This window comes from Macaca thibetana, chromosome 13 (genome assembly GCF_024542745.1).
Source record: "Macaca thibetana thibetana isolate TM-01 chromosome 13, ASM2454274v1, whole genome shotgun sequence".
NCBI classification, from domain to species: Eukaryota; Metazoa; Chordata; class Mammalia; order Primates; family Cercopithecidae; genus Macaca; species Macaca thibetana.
In genome coordinates this window covers 98,770,068-98,791,698 of record NC_065590.1, presented here as the reverse complement: position 1 = coordinate 98,791,698, position 21,631 = coordinate 98,770,068, and positions in this window count along the sequence as shown.

Here is a 21,631-nt window from a genome sequence, read left to right as displayed (position 1 = left end):
TAAGTGCACACTTGCGCACGTGCCTGCAAACGTGCACACACGCACAATGGAGCAATGCCCCAGTGTGACGGTTCCTGATGGCCAAGAACAGCACTGGGTATTTGCATGGGCAAAGACTTTAACAGCGTGAACAGGATTTTCTGAACAAGTCTGGGGATAAAATACCTATCCACTGCCAGAGTAAATTACCAAAAAGCAAAGGAGAAAAACAGTTCTTCCAAAGACAGTCATCTAACATCCTTACTCCCTGTGCACAGATTACCAGGCTTCCCAGAAGTCAATCTTAGGCGAGATAAAGAACAATGGAAGGTACTTACAAGTTTAAAAAAATCAAATTTTTGCTTCTGGACTCCCATGCTATGATTGGCCTGAGAAAAAGAATTGTATCTCTATGGGCCTCAGTTTCCCCATATGTGAAATGAGAGTTTCAATTAAGCACTATCTCAGATCCTTTCTACTTTCAAAATCATAGGAAATCTCTGTAACAGATTTTTTAACCCATCTGAGGCCTTGGGTCACTATGAGTATCTGATAAACACGTGGGTCTTATCTCCGGAAATATAGACAATGGCTCATAAACACGGAGAAGTTTACACGGAGTGAAAGAGGATTCAGAGGACCCCTGAAGCCTGTCTCGGAGGATGGGTTTAAAACTCTCGACTCTGGAGGAGATGTTGAAAGACAATTTCTCCAAAAGAGAGGCAGAAGATACAGTAGCTAGGGAAGTCTGGAAATCTGAAATTTTAATTTAGAAATAGATATCATGATTTTGTTGTGAGCTCTGAAGAATTGAGCCACGATTCTGTGTAATGCCTCTAAGACAAAGATGAGACGTTAAAGCAGGTTCGTAACCATGGTCAGCTATATAAGCGGTACATAAGGCCAGTTAACAGTGTGGAGTCAGGTTTGAGAGATGAGGTGGCATGGGAATGTCTGGGGCTCTGGGTAATAAGTTGAGAATTTTCCCAGATGCTCTGTCCATGTTCTAGAGAAGGTAGAAAGCTGGCTACCGACCAAATCCGATTTTGACATTTCTGTAAGATAGTGCCAAGCACTCAGATCTCATCAGTCCCGTGTCAGAGGCAGCAAGGCACCACACCATGGTTGGATAACCCCACATTCAATCCATTTTACTGAAAACAGCACAAATAAACTAAGAATCAGAGCACTCAATGACTCATATCAGAGGTATGAATTGAAAGTCAACACTTGTGTATAATCTAACTGAAGGAGAGTTTATAGCACAGAATTCTCTCTGTTGAAAAGAAAACTCCAAATGCGTGTGTGTGTGTGTGTGTGCGTGTGTGTGTGTGCACGCGTGTGTGCACACTCACCATTTTAGGCAGCACTGCTCCTTCTAAGAAAATGAGAAAGAAGAAGAAAAAGCAACTCAAAACTTTTGTTTGATTTAGCAACAAAATTTAAGAATAATTGTCAAAGTTATCGCTGGAATCATGATATTAAAAGAGTGATTCATTCTGGTATATTTCCAGAGACAGTGTTTACCAGGAACTCCCTACTCCCTCTGCATCCATCACTCAGCATGGTATGTTTGCCCTGGCTTCAATTCTCTTTTTCAAAGGAACATTTTGGAGTGTGCAGCTACCTATACCTGTCTGTTTAGTGATGATGCCACTCAGCACTGCATGTCAATTTAATACATGGGAACCTTCGTCCCCCACTAAACTGTAGTAATACACTTACATGCCAAGGCCCTACACTCCTTGTTGGTGTAGCTCCACAACACCTAGTATGATGATTGGCACATAGGTAATCGTAAGTGTTGGTAAATTACATTAAAAGTTCGTTCTGGGCCAGGCGTGGTGGCTCACGCCTGTAATTCCAACCCTTTGGGAGGCGAATCACCTGAGGTCAGGAGTTCGAGACCAGCCTGGCCAACATGGTGAAACCCTGTCTCTACTAAAAGTACAAAAATTAGCTGGGTGTGATGGCGGGCACCTGTAATCCCAGCTACTCAGGAGGCTGAGGCAGGAAAATTGCTTGAACCCGGGAGGCGGAGGTTGTAGTGAGCCGAGATCACGCCACTGCACCGCAGCCTGGTGACAGATCGAGACTCCGTCTCAAAAAAAAAAAAAGGTTCTCTCTGAGGCCACTGAACGTAAGGTAGTGGCAAAAACACTGGCTGCGAGGCAAGGCACTGAGTCCTCATTTTACCACTCACTAGGTGCTTTAACTTCGGAACTTTTAACTTCCCCCAGCCTCAGCTTCCTTAATAAAATCAAGAGTTTGGATCAAGCGTGAAATCCAAGTCCAATTTGGTTTTATCTTCTATGTGGGATTGTTACCCAAGAACCCAGCTTCAGAAGCGACTCACCTGGGCTCCTGCCCATCCAAGTAATCGAAGTATAAAGACACAGGCAGCCCTTCAGGCTTACGTGCTGGCTCTGCATCTTGGCGGCGTGTGGGTGGGTGTATGGAGGCTGGCTTCCCTGTTTCCGGTGGCTTCTGATTTACATGGAGCCTGAAACCTATTCTGGCGCCAACTGCATTTTAAAGCCCTTTGAAAATGGTCTTATCTGAGGATTACATTTGAAACTTGCACTAAAGGCCCACGTTGCCTCAGGAAGAACCTGCGCTTATCAAAGCCCACGGGTAGTGAAATGGCTCCTATCTGGGGAAGCCTTTAGAATCCATTACGTAATTGGAACACGGGCTCTGGGGGGCTCTGGGTGGAGAAGCAGCTCCACTTTCCTGAGCCCACTTGAATGTTGCCGACAAGTGAAAAGAAAGGTAGAAAGAAGGGAGAAGGTAGAAAGGAAGGGATGCAGGTGGTCAACTTCCAGAGGTCTATTCTCCCTCGTCCGAGTGATCCCAAATGATCTCCCAGAAGCCAAAGCAAGAAGCTTTGGCGGGAAATCAGTGCTTTTAGAGGCATTACGGTCATGGAAAGGCGGCCTGCAGACTCAGGGTGCATCTCCTGCCGACCGCAGGGCCCTGCTCTCTGGCTCTTCTACCTCAGGGTGACTTCTCAGTTCTCTCTCCTCCTGGCAGGGTCTTCCCTGACCCCGCCTCTACCCCCCACATACCATGCCCTTCCCTGCCACCAGGCCTGGCTCTCCTGAATGCCTTTCTTGTCTCCATTGCTGCGTTCACCTCACAGATGATGATCTGTGTACATTTCCGTCTCTCCTATTGGAATGAAGTTTCTCTGAGGCTAAAAGTTGGTGTCTGTACTTTCTGTAGTTAGCACACAGTTGGCACACAATACAAGTTCAACGAAAGACTAACTGAATGACTGAAACGAATGAGCAAAACTGGGAAGGTGGGGATAACCCAGGAACACATTTATCCAATAAACTCTTACTGAGGGCCAACTCTGTTGCTAGACTGAGGGGACAGTGGGACTCACAGGATGGCGGGAAGACAGGGATGTTCTCAAATTTTGCCCCCTCTCAAGAGGCAGGTACACTTCTCGGTACTTTCTGGAGTGCATTGCAATTCTGAGTTCTGTGTCCATGTCTTTGGTCCCCGAGCTAAATGACCCAGCATGGAAACAAGGCAGCAAGTGCTGATGAGGGTCCCTTCTGGTCACTTCTGGTCCTCCAGGACATGCTTCGGAAGATCCTGTCCTGTAAATGATCAGCTTCCCCTGGGAAAGAGCTGAGAAGCTGACCAAGACTGGCGACCCGGGAGAAGGCAGCAGTGTTCTAAATAGGAAAGCTGCGATCTGTATCAGGCCAGACCCTGTAGGACAGCCAAGAGGATCCGGCATGCTCAGTGTGCAAAGGGAACAGGACATTGGCACAGCTGCAGCGATGGCCAGAGCGTGAAGGAAGAAGCTGCAGTAGGAACCCAGGAGGTGGGGAGGCCCGGCTGGGGACTGAAGCCTTGGCCGCGGCCAGGGCAGGATGTCGGTGCCTGATCTGCTCTGTCTTGTTCCAGCCTCCTGGGACAACTTACCGGGTCTGAGGTCAGGCGTATGACAGTACAATGGGATAGAGTCTGAAGTTAGCACATCAGAACCCTGACAATCCTTTCTTTCATCCTAACATCCAGGACACACGTGGTCTTGAATATTTCACACTGTAAATCATATGTGTCCACACATACCTAGATTTTGAAACTGGACTGCTTGGGTTCAAGCTCTGGCTCTGTCAATTACTAGCTATGAGACCTTGGGCAAATTACTTAACCTCTCTTTATCTCAGTTTCCTCACATGAAAATGGGATAATCATAGTATGTACCTAACAGAATTGTCAGGATTATAAGAGGTAACATATGCAAGTCACTTTGAATAAGCCCTGGCACATAGTCAGTGCTATGTATGTTGTTGTTATCATGATTGTTAATATTATTTATATATTAACATAGAGTTATGCATGTATATGCACTCTGATTTTATAGTGCTGTATACTAAATGATGACAGGGAGAGAACAATCACCTGGTTAACATGGCTATGTTAGGAGAGGGGGACTTTTACTCCATCTGAAACCAAGTGGCAGAGGGCATGTGGTGGCGATGGGGTGGGGGTGGCTGGGTATGTGTGCATTCCCTGGATGGAAATTTATAACGAAATGGGTGGCAATCATTTCCTGTTGTTAGATTACTTACCTGACGGGGCTAATAATTAAGAGTTGGTGAGAAAGGCAGATGTAGTTTAGAGCAGGAGGGCACAGGATCCCACTCCCGAGTCCTGCAGTAAAGTGCCTGTGTGTGGCCTGGTCAAGCCGCCCACTGTGGCTGGGCCTGGGGTTCCTCCTTTAAAATACAAGGATACTTAAACTAGAAGTGGCGTGGAGAAAGACTAGCACCCCAGCTCAGCACCCTGGTGGCTTCTCACGATTTACTCCTCCGACTTCTCGGCAGCTCCGAGAGACAGGCAAGCAGACTGAGCAGCTTAACTTTACAGATGGCGGCAAAGGCTTGGCTCTCATGGGAGTGAGTGACCTGTCCTTGAGCTCAGATCTCTTGACCTCTGGGGTCTAGAAAAATTACCAAGGCAAGCCTGGGGGAATGGGCCCCAGAGAAGGGGGGCACCCCACAAGTAAACAGGAGAAGTGGGGTGTCTTTCTAACTAACCCTCTTATCAACGTTCCGAGTATTTGCCCTCAAATGGTTAACCAAAGTGACACCCAAGGCAGAAGCGGGCCTGGAAAGATCTCTGATGCAGAGAGGCTTGTGTGGCGGGAGGGTGTGTGGGAGGAAGGGAGGAAGTGGCACTTCGGTGGCTTTGTGCAATTATTTTCCAAGACTAACAGGATGCTGTTGTCTTCAAACAAATCTGATGTCCTTGTGCCCTATTGCCCTTGATTTAGATCAGTTTCAAAGACAACTTCCCCCAAGGTGATCCGGACACGTGATGCTCCTTTTAAATTGTCCTTCAGAATGCCTTTGAAGTACTGGTCCTTGCTAGTGGGTCCATTTTCCTTGGCCCAGCTAACTATCAAGTCGTTTTCAAAGTAGTTTCTTTCAAAAGTAGCCCCTTTGAAGTAGTTTCTCAGTAGACATTTTGGCATCAAGCTGTACAGATGTTTAAGTAAAATATCACATCAGCCACCAGGCTGCTTCAGAGGCCAAAAGCTGCACGAGGTTTATCATGATCTAAGTATCCTACCCAGTAAGTGAGAGAGGGTTCCCAAAAAGGCAGAACAGAGACAAAGGTCGAAAAGCAAAGCCATCTCACTCCCTTGCTCATTTGCCCACTCACTTCAAAGAGGCATAAGGAGCCCAAATCTGTACTACCTCTATTCTAGAAATGAATGAGGCACAGATCCTGCCATCAAGAAGAACCCTGAAGAATGAAAGGAAAGGCTGACACCAGCCACAGTGATGAGAGGGAAGCTCAGGACAGGTTAGGAGGCTCCGGAGGGCAGAGAGGCTGTTGGCTGTGGCTAGAGGAGGTTTCTGGGATGAATCTGGAAGGATAAATGGGGTTCTTTCATGTGCTCTATCTCTAGAATGCAGTGGTTTATCCAGAGGTGTGCTAAGTTGAAAAAAATAAAACTTGATTTTCAATGTTTGCCAATTTCCTTATTGTAAACACTCCCACCTAAGAATGGCAAATTTTAAGTTACCAGTGGAGACCAACATGACTTCACTGAACGCAGAGTTGGGCAGAGACAGGCAGTGGCCACCATGATACAGTATGCCACCCTGTAGATGGGAGGGGCATAGATACCTTCAGGAAAACAGATCATAGCAAAATAATTAGGAAGTGATTAATTTGAGTATTTATCACCTTTGCTTTTGCTACCATTTGTTTTGTTGTAAATTTTTTAAATTTAATGTTTAATAATGGCTGTGTTTAATAACCAGCTCCCCAGATTCCTCAAAGTGTAACAATTAGCTCTCATGAACTGACACAAGCCAGCTCGCACACTCCAGGCTATTTCTTCACTCACCTCTACAGCTGTGGTCTGAGCTACCATTGCACCTGCAGGAATGCGGTTCTATCCTTCTGCTCGGTCTCCCTGCCTCAAAAGCAGTGGCTACTCCTCCCATTGTACCCCGCTTCCAGCCTATGCTCCACAGGGTAGCTGCAGAGTGGACTGTGACCCTGCCATCCCCCTGATTGAACCCTCTGATGGTTCTCGGTGTTTTTTCATTCTCCCTGTGGTGTGGACCCCTGCCCATGCCCTGAGTCCTTTCAGCCCCACCTCCTGCTCTCTACATTCACAGGACCCCTGCCCATGCCCTGAGTCCTTTCAGCCCCACCTCCTGCTCTCTACATTCACAGGACCCCAGGACTCCCCTGCCCCAGATGTCTGGAAGCCCCTTCTCTCGTTCTTCATGACAGCAAGCTCCTGCCTGTCCTTTCAGATCTTCACTTAGATTTGACTTCCCCTGGGAGATTTTCGCTGGTCCCTGAGAGCAGAGGCGGTGCCTCCTCTGTGCGCTGGTGGGGTCCTGGGCTCTAGCCACAGAAGCACCTGTCAGGTGGATGTTGGTGAGATGGTTTTATGGCACCTGGCTGAGCGCGAGGCCTGATGCAGACGGTCCGGGTGTGACCCCTGGCTCTGCCACTCACTGGCTTTGTGTCCTTGGAAAAGCCACGTCACACCCCTAAGCCTCTTTCTTTCCCTGTAGAATGAGGATAACAGCAGCCTCTCCCTCCTCCCTCAGAGGGTTATTTTGAGCCCTGAATGATTTCACGTGGATTGAGTGCCTTGACCATGGGTGTATGGTCAGTACTAAATACGAGTTAACTAATACCGGCTTTGTCTCCTGTGTTTGCCCCACACCTGATCCCCATGCTGGTGGAGGCTGTTTCCATCTTTTGTCTGTGGTTTCCATAAGTGCAGCCAGTGTGGAACACCCAGTAGAGGCTCAGGCACTGCTGAAATGGAAAATCCAGAGAATGAGTGGCCCACGGAAGGCAGAAGACATGGGCCCGCCTGCTGAGAGAGAGCAGGTGAGGAGGCCAGAAACTTATTATTCCTCACAGTTTTGGAGGTTGGAAGTCCAAGGTCAAAGTCCAGCAGGGTTGGTTTCTGGTGACGGCCACCTGCTGGCTATGTCTCCACATGGCCAGAAGTGTGCTCGTAAACTGAGAGGCAAGGAGCTCTCTGCTGTCTCTTCTTGTAAAGACACACATATGATTAAGTCAAGGCCCCACCCTTATGACTCATTTAACCTTAATGACTTCCTTAGAGGCCCCATCTCCAAATACAGCCACACAGGAGGTTAAGGCTTTAGCATAGGAATTGCAGAGACACAAACATTCAGTCCATAGCAACCTCTTGCCCTAGACCCCCCTGGCTCTGTACACAGAAAGAACAACACTGTGCTCCCCGCATTCTCTGGTGTGGAGAGGTGAAAGGGGAAAACCATCTCATCAGCACTCCACCTAAGCCAGCTGCTCCAGCCACGGCTGCTAATGACCAGCTAAGGGTGTCCATTGCTTCTGGAGCCTGAGCATTTGTTTTTTTAAAAAACAGGGGACCTTATTAGCTGTTAACTGCTGAGATGAGAAATTATGGTCAGACCATTCAGGTGCTCAGCCTTTCAGCTGAAGTCGCCTCCGCGGGGCCTGCCTCTGCCTCTACATACTCAGAATTTTCCAGCCAGTTCAGTTTCTGTCAAGTAATTATTTACAAATTAGATTCCCAGGGAATACATGATCAGAAAATGTAAGCATGACACCCTTAAATCACAACAAACTATTGTTCAATAAAAGACAAACCATTCACCCAGTAGCCAATGTTAGAAAACTCAGGGACCTGCCACAGCACCAGCCCACAACTGAGAGTATTTATCACCACTTAGTCTTCCTGAGTGCAGCTGAGAATGTACACAGGGACAGTGACAGATAGATGCTCTCTAGTCTTAGGGTATACACAATACTTTTTTCCAAATTATTTTCTCAATTCAAAATACTCGGGCACTCTATAAAATACGGGAATTATTTATTTGTGGTTTCATTAAAGTTATAATTGCTTGTTTTAAAGCATGTACTATTGCTAGGAATAGGTTAGGTATTATGACATATCCTGCAAAATATCTTCAAATAGCCAGTCCCTCCGCCTCCCTAGAACACAGCATATGTTACTCAATGTTATGGATGTTCCACTAGAAAGACTACATTTACCACCCTCTCTCTGGCTGGGTGTGGCCATCTGAGCTCTGGCAGAGGCTGTGCAAGATGAAATGTGTATGTGGGGGTGTATGTGGGGGTGTATGTGGGGGCGAAATGGCAAGGCGGGGGGGCTTTCGGAAAGGCTGCCTCTTAAAAGCAGAAGGGAAGGGAGTGGCACTCTTTTCCCTCTTCCTCTTTTCTCCTCTCTGAAATATGGATGTGATATCTAGAACACCCACAAATATCTTGACCATGAGATAACCTTGAGATTTAAGCAAGCCATGAGCTAGCATAGTGGAAGAATAAGACAGGAGGGGCCTGAGTGGGGGTGACCATGCCACGGTCACCCAGCCATCCACAGCTTGAGTTCACAGAGAGAGTGAACTAGCCTTTGTGTCACTGGAGCGTCTGTCCGTGGGGTGTTCTGTGATGTGCACCCGCACCTGATCCTCAGGGCTGCCATGCACATGTCACACTAGGGTCGGTAGCAGGCGCATTCATCGGAAACCCAGAGCTCATTTACAGACAGTGTATTTGTGATTCTTTCATTGATTCACAGACAAATTATTTGCTGAAGCTCTGTTTGCTAAGCTTTCAAAAGCCAATTCTCTCCCCTAAGGTTCCCAATCTAGTTCAGACATAAAATCAACCATTATGTTGTTAAGATATAAGGCAAGATATCTCAAGCAGGACAACTCTCTTGTGCGAGAATTGTACTAGTGTCAAAATATTGGAATTGGATATGGCTAGTCTTTCTTTCTCTTTGAAGATCTTCAGGATAGAAATTTGGGAGAGAGGTGGCCAACAGGGCAATGCGTGTGTGCGTGTGTGTGTGTGTGTGTGCATACATGTGCTCTTGTGCATGTGAGGATGTTGGAAGATAGAGAAGGCAAGATAGAGAAGCAGAAGAAAAGCATATGACGCTGCAGATAAATGCAACCAAATTAATATTTCCTCCCAAAGTCCCATAATTCTTAACATTTACATCTAAACACTAACTTATCTGCACTTAAGGGTTGTGAAAACTCTAGCCACCACAGCAAAAAATTTAGTATAGCTCAACTCCATATAATTTTATTATTTCCAATAAAAACAAAATGTTAAGTATATAACTAAATAGAATTGGGTTTTTATGTTTATGTAAGACTCTTCACATCATTAGACTCACCCATCTAAAAACTGCATTTTCTACCATGGCCCCAAGTATAAAAAGGATGATTACCGTCATCTCAAGACATCTACACAATCCTGGGACAAACCCAAACAACTATGAATCTCCCAGTGGGGGAAAGGTCATTTTGATAGTTCTCTTATGTTACCTATTACTAAATTCACAAATTTCAAATTGTAGTCACATTATTTGAAATTATAAATACAACATGCCTAGAAGAAGCCCCACTAACATGTGAGCACAGCTCGGAGGCAGAATCAGCCACATCGTGTACTTTACACTGAAACTCCACTCTTTTTCAAGAGTGTGTTAATGGCCTCTGCCTGCAAGTGTGGGCCCATGTGCTTTTTTCCAAAAACCAAAATGACAATAATTAAACCAGGCAGCTGCTGCCCCCAGCAATATGACAACCTCTCCCTGCTCCCTGGAATTTGCCGGAATCACCCTACTTGAGCTCATCCCGTTCGAATTAGCTGCTCCCTCCCTGTGCCCTGGCAATCTGGGTGAGTTTCCCATCTATTAGCTGAATTATTCAGATGTTTTCCCACAATGGCCCTAGCAGTCCTCATATAACTAGTTTCTAAATCAACAGTGAATTACATTATTGACAATCTGAGCAGATTAATTAAGAAATCTGTCAGGAATGACGCGATGAGAGCTGGCTCCTGTTCAAGGCGGATCTGCAGTCTTCAAGATACAAGCACGCCTGATGTGGCTTTGGAAGTGAGGGGTGAGGAACAGCAGCAGACCCAGGCACAGGCCACTCCCGCTGGGCTTAGCAGGACAGCCAGCATGGGCAGGCTGGGCTGGAGGTAGTAAGTCTCACACTCACACAGCCTCAATGGGCTGCTGGCTGGCTTGCATCAACCAAAGTGTGGGGCTGAAAAAAACATCCTGTGTACCCTCAAGCACTTTTTCAACGTGAGCTATGTATTGTTACTCCCATACGCAGATCCTGGGTGAGAGAAACCATCATAACTATGTCAGAAGAGGCTACTTGGCTTTTAGGCTTTTAAATTCCTGTGTTTAGGGGGGCTCTCAGGCCCCCCAAAAGCCAAACAACCTAGAAAACCCATTTTGGTGCCCAGCAACAAGAAAGCAACTTCTATTCTATATCCATCTATTCCTTCATGCATTAGTCCATTTTCACACTGCTATAAAGAAATGCCTGAGACTGGGTAATTTCTAAACTAAAGAGGTTTCATTGATTCACAGTTCCACTTGGCTGGGGAGACCTCGGAAAACTTACCATCACGGCAGAAGAGGGAGCAAGGTATGTCTTACGTGGCAGCAGGAAAGAGAGGGAGTGAGCAGGGGAAACTGCCACTTTAAAACCATCAGATCTCATGAGAACTCATGAAAACCATCAGATCACGTGGGAACTTCCTCACTATGAGAACAGCATGGAGCCAACTGCCCACACGATTCAATCACCTCCCACCAGGCCCCTCCCTTGACATGTGGGGATTACAATTCCGGATGAGATTTGGGTGGGGACACAGAGCCAAACCATATCACTTCATAATAAAATTTTAGTTGATTTCTCCAGAGAATCTTGCAATCAAAACCCAACATAAATGCAAGTAAATAAATAAAAATTAAAAATCAGAATATCACAGAGTTCTGTTTGATCTAATTGATTTGAGAATTTTTTGAGACCCTACTCGATCCATCAGCAATAATTTTGCAAATTTTCAGTGGCTAACACAAAAGATGTAAATTCCAAAGTCCTAGGTTCAAGTTTGAATGAAGCACTTAGGAACTGGGTAGCCCTGCATCAGCCACTCCCAAAGCTGAGTGTTTTCACCTGCAAAGATCCCTGCCTTCCAGGCTGCTGTGAGGATCAGGTAGAAAAATGTGTTTGAAAGAGGGAATGGCTGATGTGTTACCCAACACACAACTTAAATATCTCATTTCATTTCATATTTACAACAACCTGCAATAAACGCATTATCTCTGTTTTAAGAATAAGGACATGGAGGCTTAGGGAAGGTGAGTACATTTTTCAATATCAGAGAGTTGCTAGTAGCAGAGGCTGCCCCTGAGCCCCAGGCATCAGATTCCCACATGAGGTTAGGGGTGTCCTGGGCAACTTGGGTTGTAGCTGAGCTCCAGAGGGTGAGTCAAGGTTTTCAGGAGAGAGGGAACATGGTGAGGTCAGGAATGCTGGGAAGGAGGGTGCCCTGGGCATTCTGTAGAGGAGCCACTGTAGGACCGGGGTGCTGTGTGGGTGCATGGTGTGTCTGAGAACCAGCAAGTGGTCTAATGAAGCCAAGCGGTGCCAAAGGAGCCAGGCAGAAGGTGAAAGAGTGGCCGTGACAATTATCCTAATAGCAACAACCATAGCAGCAACCTGATTGACACTAACGAGAATGAGCTGGGGGTCTGATGGCGTTCAGGGTTTTTCACACATGCTAATTAACCCAGTGCTCCTCTCACCACGTGATCAGTGAAGACAGTGAGGCCAAGAGGAGTGACGTCACTGGACATTGGTTATGAAGTGGACTCTGAAAGCCTGAAGGACAAGAGGAAATGTGTGGCCTTGAACAACGAGAGACAATCATCAGAAGGGCAGGTGGCTGCACAAGCCATGAGCCTCCCATCACTGAAGCTTTCAGGCAGGAGTTAGAAGAACATTTTCCTGGGATGTTGTAAAGTAATTCTGACACCTTATCTCTTCTACCTCCAGATTCTGTAAGGCTCAGAAGTGGGATCAGTCTTCTGACCTGGTGTTCTTCAGAGTCCTCATTGTGAACACCCAGTCACCTAACAGAACCTAGGGCAAAGAAGGGTAGAGTTTATTGATACCAAAAATGGGAATAAATTAAAAGGAATATCTTCCTAGATCAGAGATGAGACTGTTCAATCCATGATGATATGCAGTTGGGACAAGGTCAGGAATGAAAAGAAGCTACAGAAATGCAAGTCAGGAAGAGAGACCTTGACCAGAAGGAATGAATGCAGATAAGACTGTCTCCAAAGACTCAGGGCAGGCCGGGCATGGTAGCTCATGCCTGTAATCCCAGCACTTCGGGAGGCTGAGTTGGGTGGATCACTAGAGCCCAGGAGTTCGAGACCAGCCTGGGCAACATGGCAAAAATACAGTAATTAGCCAGGCATGGTGGTGCATACCTTTAGTCCCAGCTACTCGGGAGGCTAAGGAGGGAGGATTGCTTAAGCCCAGGAGGTAGAGGTTATTGTGAGCCATCATCTGCCACTGCACTCCAGCCTGGGCAACAGAGCAAGACCCTGTCTCAAAAAAAAAAAAAAAAAAAGACTCAGGGCTGCCTGCTGGACCTGCTCAGACCTGCAGAGTGGGTGCTGATTTAGGACAAGAATAGTATCAATTTGAGGTGGACTCTAGAAACCACTAGTCTACAGCGGCCTCATATCTTATCACTCACTGCTGTTTGCTTGGAAATCTGCAGAGTCTTCAGTTCCACTACTCAATGAAGCATCCAGGGCTCTGGGGGCTCCTCTCAGGGGCAGACTTGGGGCATCAAGCATCCTTTTCAAGCATTCCCCTTCCCCCCAACCTCAGCCAGAGCAAGAGTCTCTGATTAATTTATCATATTTGGTTTATCTTTGAGACTGTGTTGAATAAAAGGGTTTGGCTGCTTTTGTAGACTAAAAACGCTCTCCAAAAACATTAAAGACTGTTTGTTTTTAACCTGCTCTGTAAAACACCTAATTCTATGCACTGTGCTGAAATATTTTTGGAGGTGACAATGAAGATTTTGACATAAGAGTATCCTGATTTTCCAAGAATTCTTAGATTCTAAAATTCTGCATTTTCTGACATTCTGATTTCCTACTGCCAATCAAAGAGTGACAGTCCACACCTGACTCTTCGTCCCAGGTTTTCTGTGGTAGAAACTTTCTCTCCCTAATGAGCTGGAAGAGTTTTTGAAAACATTAGAAAGAAGGAGACAATATTAAAAGCATAAAGGCTGTGGGTAGAAAAAATTCAAGACCAGAGAATAAAAGAAAGCCTCCTGCTTTAGTGACTGAGAAATTATCCGTTATGTAGCCAGCCAGAGGGACATACAGTGGTGGAGATAGCCATGTTCATCACACAAAAAGCCGAACCCCTCCATGAACCCACCCAAGCATACACCTGTCTCCAGGCTTACATAGTGGAGACTAAATCATTCCAAGTTGCTAAGACCTGCCTTTAAAGGTTCCTGAAAGATGTTGCAATCATTCTGGGAAACAGATCTATGTATCATTCAAAATGAGCTCATCAACATGATGCATAAATGGGCACCAATACAAAGTTTATTTCAGAGTAAATGGTTCTTTAGGAATTCATCTATTTAGAAACCAACAACTGACTAGGAGGATACATTATTTCTTTTGATGTGCTTTTTACCTATATTATCTCAGTTAATCCTTCAACAGCTCTCAGGGTAGCTGCTATTATCCCCATTTTACAGATGCAAGAACTAGGGCTCTGCAACCTCACATGAGCTACTTGCCCAAGCTACAGGTACTTGAGCCCAGGTCCTCTGATTAAGCATCTTGCATTCTTGCTCCTACACTGAAGGCTTTCAAACAGTGGCCCACAGAGACCCCGAACTAACAACAACAGTAATAATAATGATCCTAACAGCCATGGTAATAGCTCACATGTGTTGAGTACTTAATATGGACCAGCCACTCTGTTGAGCATTTTAGACACTTTATCTTTTTAACTTTCTCTGGAATTCCATGAATGATTCCATCACTTGACCAAGGTCACACAGATAACATGGGGTGAAGCTGAGCTGAAACCCAGGAGGCATCAGATTGACCCACCATCACCTCTCCTTCCATGGGATACTTCAGGGACCATATCTGTGGGTGGGAAAACAAGAGGTGGGCACAGCGGCAGGTCCTGGGGCTCCCAATTGTTCTTCAAACAGAGCAGCTCTTCTTTCTGTCTTAGGATTCTGTGAAGGCAGTGACAGAGCAGAGGGTCACAGAAGGGCTTCGAGGTGGCCTTTAGCTCTGCCTTCTCAGGACTTACACAATTTCTTACCCAATCACCACAAATGAACACATCCACTAATGAGAAACAGGATGCTTGCTATGCAAACACAGGTGCAAGGCAAGTCCCCAACCAAAGGACTCATCTTCACACCCAGGTACCACTTGAGATTTCATTTAATGAAAGAGTTCTGTGGCAAGCATAAATAATTTACTTAATTAAAGTTTCCAAATGGCTGCAGTGGCAGCCAAGCAATGGTATTTCTACTATTCCAAGACGGGGTGCTTCAGACACTTGCTTCTCAAAGAGATAGCCCATGGACCGGCAGTGTCAGCCCCACCTGCCAGTTAGTTAGAAACTCACAACCCAGTAGGTTCCACTCAAACCGATGAGTCAGAACCTGTATTTAATGAGATCTCCATGAGATTTGCATGGAGATGAAAATTCGCAACATATGGCTCTAAAAGACCACCAAGTAAGGCGATTTGAAAAAGGGACAAGATTCCAAAACTTCCAAGTGATTTCCAGCACTGACTTGGGATCTCTCTTCTTCATTATCCATTTGATGAAGGCTATGCCTTCAGAAGTCCCTAAGCATTGGTCTGTTCGTCCTCAATAACATCGCATAGTTCACCACAGACTTATCCTGGTACAGCGCTTGCCTCTGGGAGTGGAGCAGAGGCCAATTATGGTAGCCTCACACAGAAGCATATGACTTTTAATCCTTGAGTGGGGAAGTGCAGTCATCTTTGCAGGGCTGAAGCTGTCAAAGACGAGAAACTTCTTTTATAATAAAACCCAGAGGGAATTATGACTTGCTTGATTCTTACCTTAAAAGTCTCAAATGCAGCACATGTGCACTTAGATTTGGAGTCCATGAAGAGGCTTAATCATATTTTACATGAAGAAAGACCTACTCACATGACCCTGGGCAAGTTACATAGACTTTCTGAGCCTCAATTTTTTTCATCCATAAAATAGAAATAGTAATAGTATCGACTTCATGGCATTGATTGAATATGTGCAAAGTGCCAAGAACACATGATAAGTATGTATATGGCACACGGGCACACACACACACACACACAGAGAGAGAACAAGAGAGACAGAGGCAGAGCAAGAGCGAGAGCAAGAGTGAGAGAGAGAGAAAAAAAAAATGAGTTAAAAGTGTGTTATTTTTGCACGGTTAAATTCCAGAAGTAGAGCGGTTATTATTTTCTTCCTTACACTCTTCTATATTTTCAAATTTTCTTCAATGAATACTTGTGATTTTAACAATCAGAAAAGATAATCGGAATGATGTGTCACTACAAACGGCTAGTGGAAAGCCATGACTTCTGGAAGGCTGATGGTGCAGAAGCTGTGGAGTGTAATGAGAAAACCACAGAATTACCACATCATGACCTTGCCACGTCAGGGCCATTATACCTTGGCCAAGTCCCTTTGCCTCTCCAGACCTCATCTCATCATTGGCAAAATGGAATCACGATGTCTTCTCTATAACTCCATTGCATTTCTAAAAAGGTCAAATCTGATCATGTATATAACGTGCTTTCTGCAATATAAAAGGCCTCCCTGTTATTATTTCTGTATTATTATTATCATTTACGGACAGAAAACATGAACACTCAAGGAAAAACATATTCACATTTTTTACTTTATATGAAAATGTTGACATCCATTATATCCATTATTTTAGGAATATTACATTGGAGATGAAAATAACACGGGCCCCTTCTAATATGGTTGAGTTTTACTGATATTCATTTATCTATGGATACAGGTTGAACTGCTTTAAAATACAATTGGTTAAACAAAAAGCTTAACCAGTGATGTAGAGAGTAAGAAAACAGCCTCCTCGTATCAGTCTTCCCAGTTTTAAGATGAAAAACTATAGACTGTTGAGTCCAGACTGGATGGGGGCTCCTTCACTAGAATACAACATACTGTTGAGAATTATTTTCCCCTGGGCAGTTTTCCTTGGTCCTGACACTTTCCTCTTCAATCTGTCCAACTAAAATATATTTACCCTTAGCACGTTCAATCCTTTTCAGAAAAAAACTACAAATGGTCATGTCAAATAATCACGAATTTATTTATTCTAAATATTATTACTACATAAACCTGCAATGTAAAATACTTCTAACCTCACACTCCATGTTAAAACAAAACATATCGTGCAGACTCTTCTTAATTTATGACCAAGAAAATGTAGCTAGAAAGATGGAATCTTCTCATTTCAGATGATTCTGTAAATGAAAACAAGAGGTTTGTCATTAAGTGGTATTGATGATACCCACAGTGTTCATATGTTTGTCAATTTCATTAACCTCTCAAATTAGGTATTCATAATGTGTTAATGACAGCATAACACATCATTACATTATTCAATGTAATTTCATGGATATTATGTATAGTTTGTAATGTTAGAATCTCTTGTCTTTACAGCTGTTAGAAAACATTATACTTTCCAAGATGATTAGGGACGTGTGAATACCAAACAGCAGAATCACAGCTCAAATAATGGTCCCTGCTTGGCCTTGAATTCTGATCAGGGTATGACTAGACAGTTTCCACTGACAAAGGACTAAGCTCCCTTTAACGTGTTATACAAGAACTAAAGAATCACAAAGCTGACAGAGAGCTTGAGAATTTGTCAATTAAATTTCTTCCCTTCAGGCTGGTGGTGATAAATGGAATTATTATCTAGCAAACAGTCCCTCCCTCTCTCTTTGGAATAGAATACACTTTGCTGCCCCACTGACTATTGAGGGGATTGGCCAGTGTCTTGTTCTAGTCTAGGAAATGTAAGCAAACCTGATAGGAGCAAAGGTTTTAAATGTGCTCTCGTGGCTGGTGTGTCCTCTTGCACTCCTGTAATCCAGCGTGAGAAGAATATGGCCCAGAGATCCTCTTCCCTTTTAGTGTGGGCCCCAGAATAAGCCCCCTGGAGCAGCTCTGAACCTGAACTGAACTTGGAACCAAGCCCAACCAAGCCCAATAAGATTAGCAGAACCTCAGCCAAACCACAGATGCACGGCTAGCTAAGAAACATAAACATTCATTACAAGACACTGAGAATTCAAACTTGTTTGTTACACAGCGTTCTCAGGGAAATCGTAGACTCATACAATGGCAGAACTCTTTAACTGTTCTGTTAAACCGACAGCTGTTGCAATAGGATCATGGAATCTTCTGAGCTTTGACTTCAGAAGACAGCATTTTTGTCTCTTTCATTAAAATCTTGGCACTTATACAAAATGATATCGGGTGTATCGCTTAACTTGCTGTGTGTACTTCAGTTTTCTTATTCATTCATTTGATAAATCAGTCACTCACATACATTTTTTTAAGTTCTTTTCATGTTCATGTTCATGTTTATTATGCTAACCACTGCAGATAAAATAGGGAATAAAATAGACATGTGTTTTTTGTTTTGTTTTGTTTTTTAACTACAGGCACCCACATTCTATAAAATGCATATAACTCCTGGTCTGTTAACCTTATGAGGTAAGTGGAAGAGATTATAAAAGAGAGAATGCAGTGAGATCATCTTTGTGACAGTACTAAAACAGTTGAAAGCCATGAGCAAATTTTAGGGAATTTTACTTTGAATTTTTAGGATTTTTATTGTTTGCAATCTAGCCCAAATTTTCAAAGATCCATGATCCTGCTTATGATAAATCTATGTCCAACTCTGAAACAGCTATTCTTATCTTCAGCTTGCAGAAAAATGGAAATCTTCATTTGTTTCATCAAATATTGTATGTGTTTGATATTAGCCAAGCTCTAAAGCCAGCATAAGATAACTAGGAATCCCTTACTTCATCTCTAAGGCTATTAGAGAAAAAAGATGAATGAATTCTTCCCTTCCAATGTTTTCTGATTTATATTTTTTGAATTTGTGTGTGAATTGATGCTAATTCCTTCACTTTGGCAATTGTTTAGTAACAAGGTTTAAAATGGATGCATTTGAATGGCAGGACTTAGGTAAGTGAGTGTCAGTGAAGTGAGAGACAGCCCAGGGATCATAGACAAGTCGACTCCTAGAGCAGAAAGACACTCAAAGCATCACCCAATCAAACCCTCGTCTGCAGGTGCAAAACTCAAACCCAGTGGCTGCAGTACCACACTTTGGAAGAGCCAAGAATGACACTGGCAGCTCTCTATCACAATCCCATGTCCTCACCTTACTTAAACTCTACAGAGGGCGAAACAATCAGCTAAGAAAAAAAAAATCAACAGGAGGTATCTTTCATCTGCGATGCTCAGTTCTGGATTGGGAGATGGGTAGTAGAGATGTATGTACCTATCCAGAAAGCATTTCCAGTCTCTAGGTGATCCGATCAGCTCAGCCAGGCAGCCTCCTTCAAAGTCATCATGTGCTTTTTCTCTCTGAACCATCAGAACCCAGCAGTTAAGGGCCCCTGCAAGGCTCTTATCTTGTTTGTGGCTGTTGGGGAAATGTTGGCTGTCAGTGTCACTGACAGCTGTTGCCCACATTTGCTCCTTCGCTCTCCCGTCTACGTAAATATACAGATGCAGCTCACATCCGTGGAGCACCCTCTATCCTCTCACTAGCCAATGGCTTTGTCTTCACTCTTTCCTGGCCCACCAGCAGTATGTTAAAGTAAAAGTAAGTGACTTGAAACAGCCCTCTCTACTTCTTTGCATGTATTTTACTTCTGATCTTTACAACTCTTTGAGGCATCCTTTATTATCCTCCTTTTACAGATGAGGAAATCAAAGCTCAGAAACTAGCTTGCCTAGGGTCCCACTGTTAATAAATGTCTGAACCAAAATTCACATCCGGATCTGCCTTCAGAACATTTCCCCTTCGCACAAAGGCACACTTCTTAACAACGGAAGGAGCTCCACAGTCACGTGGTGCTTTCTGCAGATGAATCCAGCTGGTCCTACTTCTAAAACCCACAAATATCAAATGAAGAAGGAAAATGAAAACTGGGAATTTCATTTACATTTCACTCAGCTCTATAGTGTTACCTACGCCGATAAAGCCCTTCTACGTTTCCTCTGAAAAGGAAATCAAAAGGTTCTTTGTAAAACCTGAAACTCACCCAAGATCTCGTCATCCTGCCTCACAGCCCTTAAAGCCCCATTCGCATCTGCCTGGAAAGTATCTCTTGGTTATCACAGTTTAGAAGGAGGCATTAGTCTCACTAAGCTACTGGAGGGGTGAGTTAGACAAGCAACGCAGTAAGGTTTAAATATATATATAAAGCACAAGATGTTCTTACATCTGCCAGTGAGAGCATGTTCCTTCAGACTCAGAGAAGAAGCAGGGGAGGCATGGGGAGACCATGGCCAAGCTCAATCTAGAAGAGAATTAGGGGTGAGCACTTGTGACTGCAAAGTGCTTCAAAAATGAAAGTCTATCTCAATCCCAACACCTGCCTGGTAAACCCTGGTTTTTCCCATCCTGTCACCCCAGAGTAGTGGATGGAACCAGCCAATGCTCTCCCAAAAAAAGCCAACAGTGGTGGTCACCACCTTACATGGTCCTCATGCCTCACCCAAGATGACAACATATTCGAAGTGGAGATAGAAGTCCTTTTTTGCATCAACTTAAAAATAATATTAACAGTTCTGCTTCCACTTCTTAAGGCCATGGCAATCTTTCTCTCGTGGGCAGCGAATGATGGAGCTCAACTCTGCATCCATAGAAGAGATTAATTTGACCCACTTAAGGCTGCCTTTCTCGTGGCTGCTCACATTTACCAGGGACTGTCTAAACACAGTGTCCTGCTCTCAGAGGAGAGAGGCATTCTGTGTCATCAGGGGATGTCTGACAGACACAGTTGATCCAACTGTGTCCAGTGCAGGACTTCAGCTGCCCTCCTGACTTGGGAAGTGGCTGCGGCATTGCATGCATGGTGAGAACCAGTTCCCCTGGGGTCCTGGGCTCGGTGGACTTGCCTCTCAGAGTCAGGCTGTTCTTTTCACACCTTCAAATGAAGCCAACTCTGTCAGCTTTACGGCACTGTTGTCCCCATCGAGAGAAGCCTGCTTGCTGGCAGCCCCTGCCTGGAGCTTGCCTGTTGGCCTGCTTCACCCCCAAACCCCTCCTTTGGTGGAAGCCCTCTACTGTGGCCCAACATCTGATCTTTTTCTTTATACTTCAAAGGTCGTTTCTGGAAACTTCATGGTGAAAAGATGGGGCTGATGTTCCTGGGAGAAAGGGAAGAATGAAGACCTGTTTCAGTGTCACGGAGTGGAAAGAATATGGGTTTCTGCATCAGGCAAACCTGGGTACGGCTTCCAACTCAAGTCATTCACCATCCAGGGGACCTTAACCCTCAGTTTCCTCACTGTTAAATGCCAAAGAGTCAAGGGAAAGAGCTCGGGCAAAGTTATGGGCACATGGAAGATAATAAATGTTAACAATTATTAAATATTTCAAGAGAAATTAAGTCAAGGAGGGTAGACTTCCACTGAGTAGCTCCAAGTGACAGCTGACATTTATCACACACTTACTGTGTATTTGGCTTTGATCTTATCTCATTTACTCTTATTTCATTTACTCCGCTCAATAATCCTATGATGCAAATATTGTCAACATCTGCATTTTCCAGAAGACGACTGTAAAACCCAGAAGGATTAAGTAGCTTCCCCAAAGTCACACAGTCAATACTGTGATGCAAACACAGACAGTCCTCCAACAGAAGCCATTCTCTTAAACACCAGGACATCTCCAACCCCTCCACAGAAGCTGGTGAGGCTCAGGGTTTCCATTTGAGGATCTACCATTCCATGGCTCACTGCTGTTGTTTTTCACCAGGGAGGTCAGAGAAGAAGAAAAGCTGACAACTGTTTATGAATGCTGGGAAAAATTAAAAAGTGCCAGAGGAAGAGCGGAGTGGAGAATTGTCTGCAGAATGAGAAAACCCAGGTGGCAGCAGCCACGTGCAGACTTGACTTAGCCCAGATTCCCC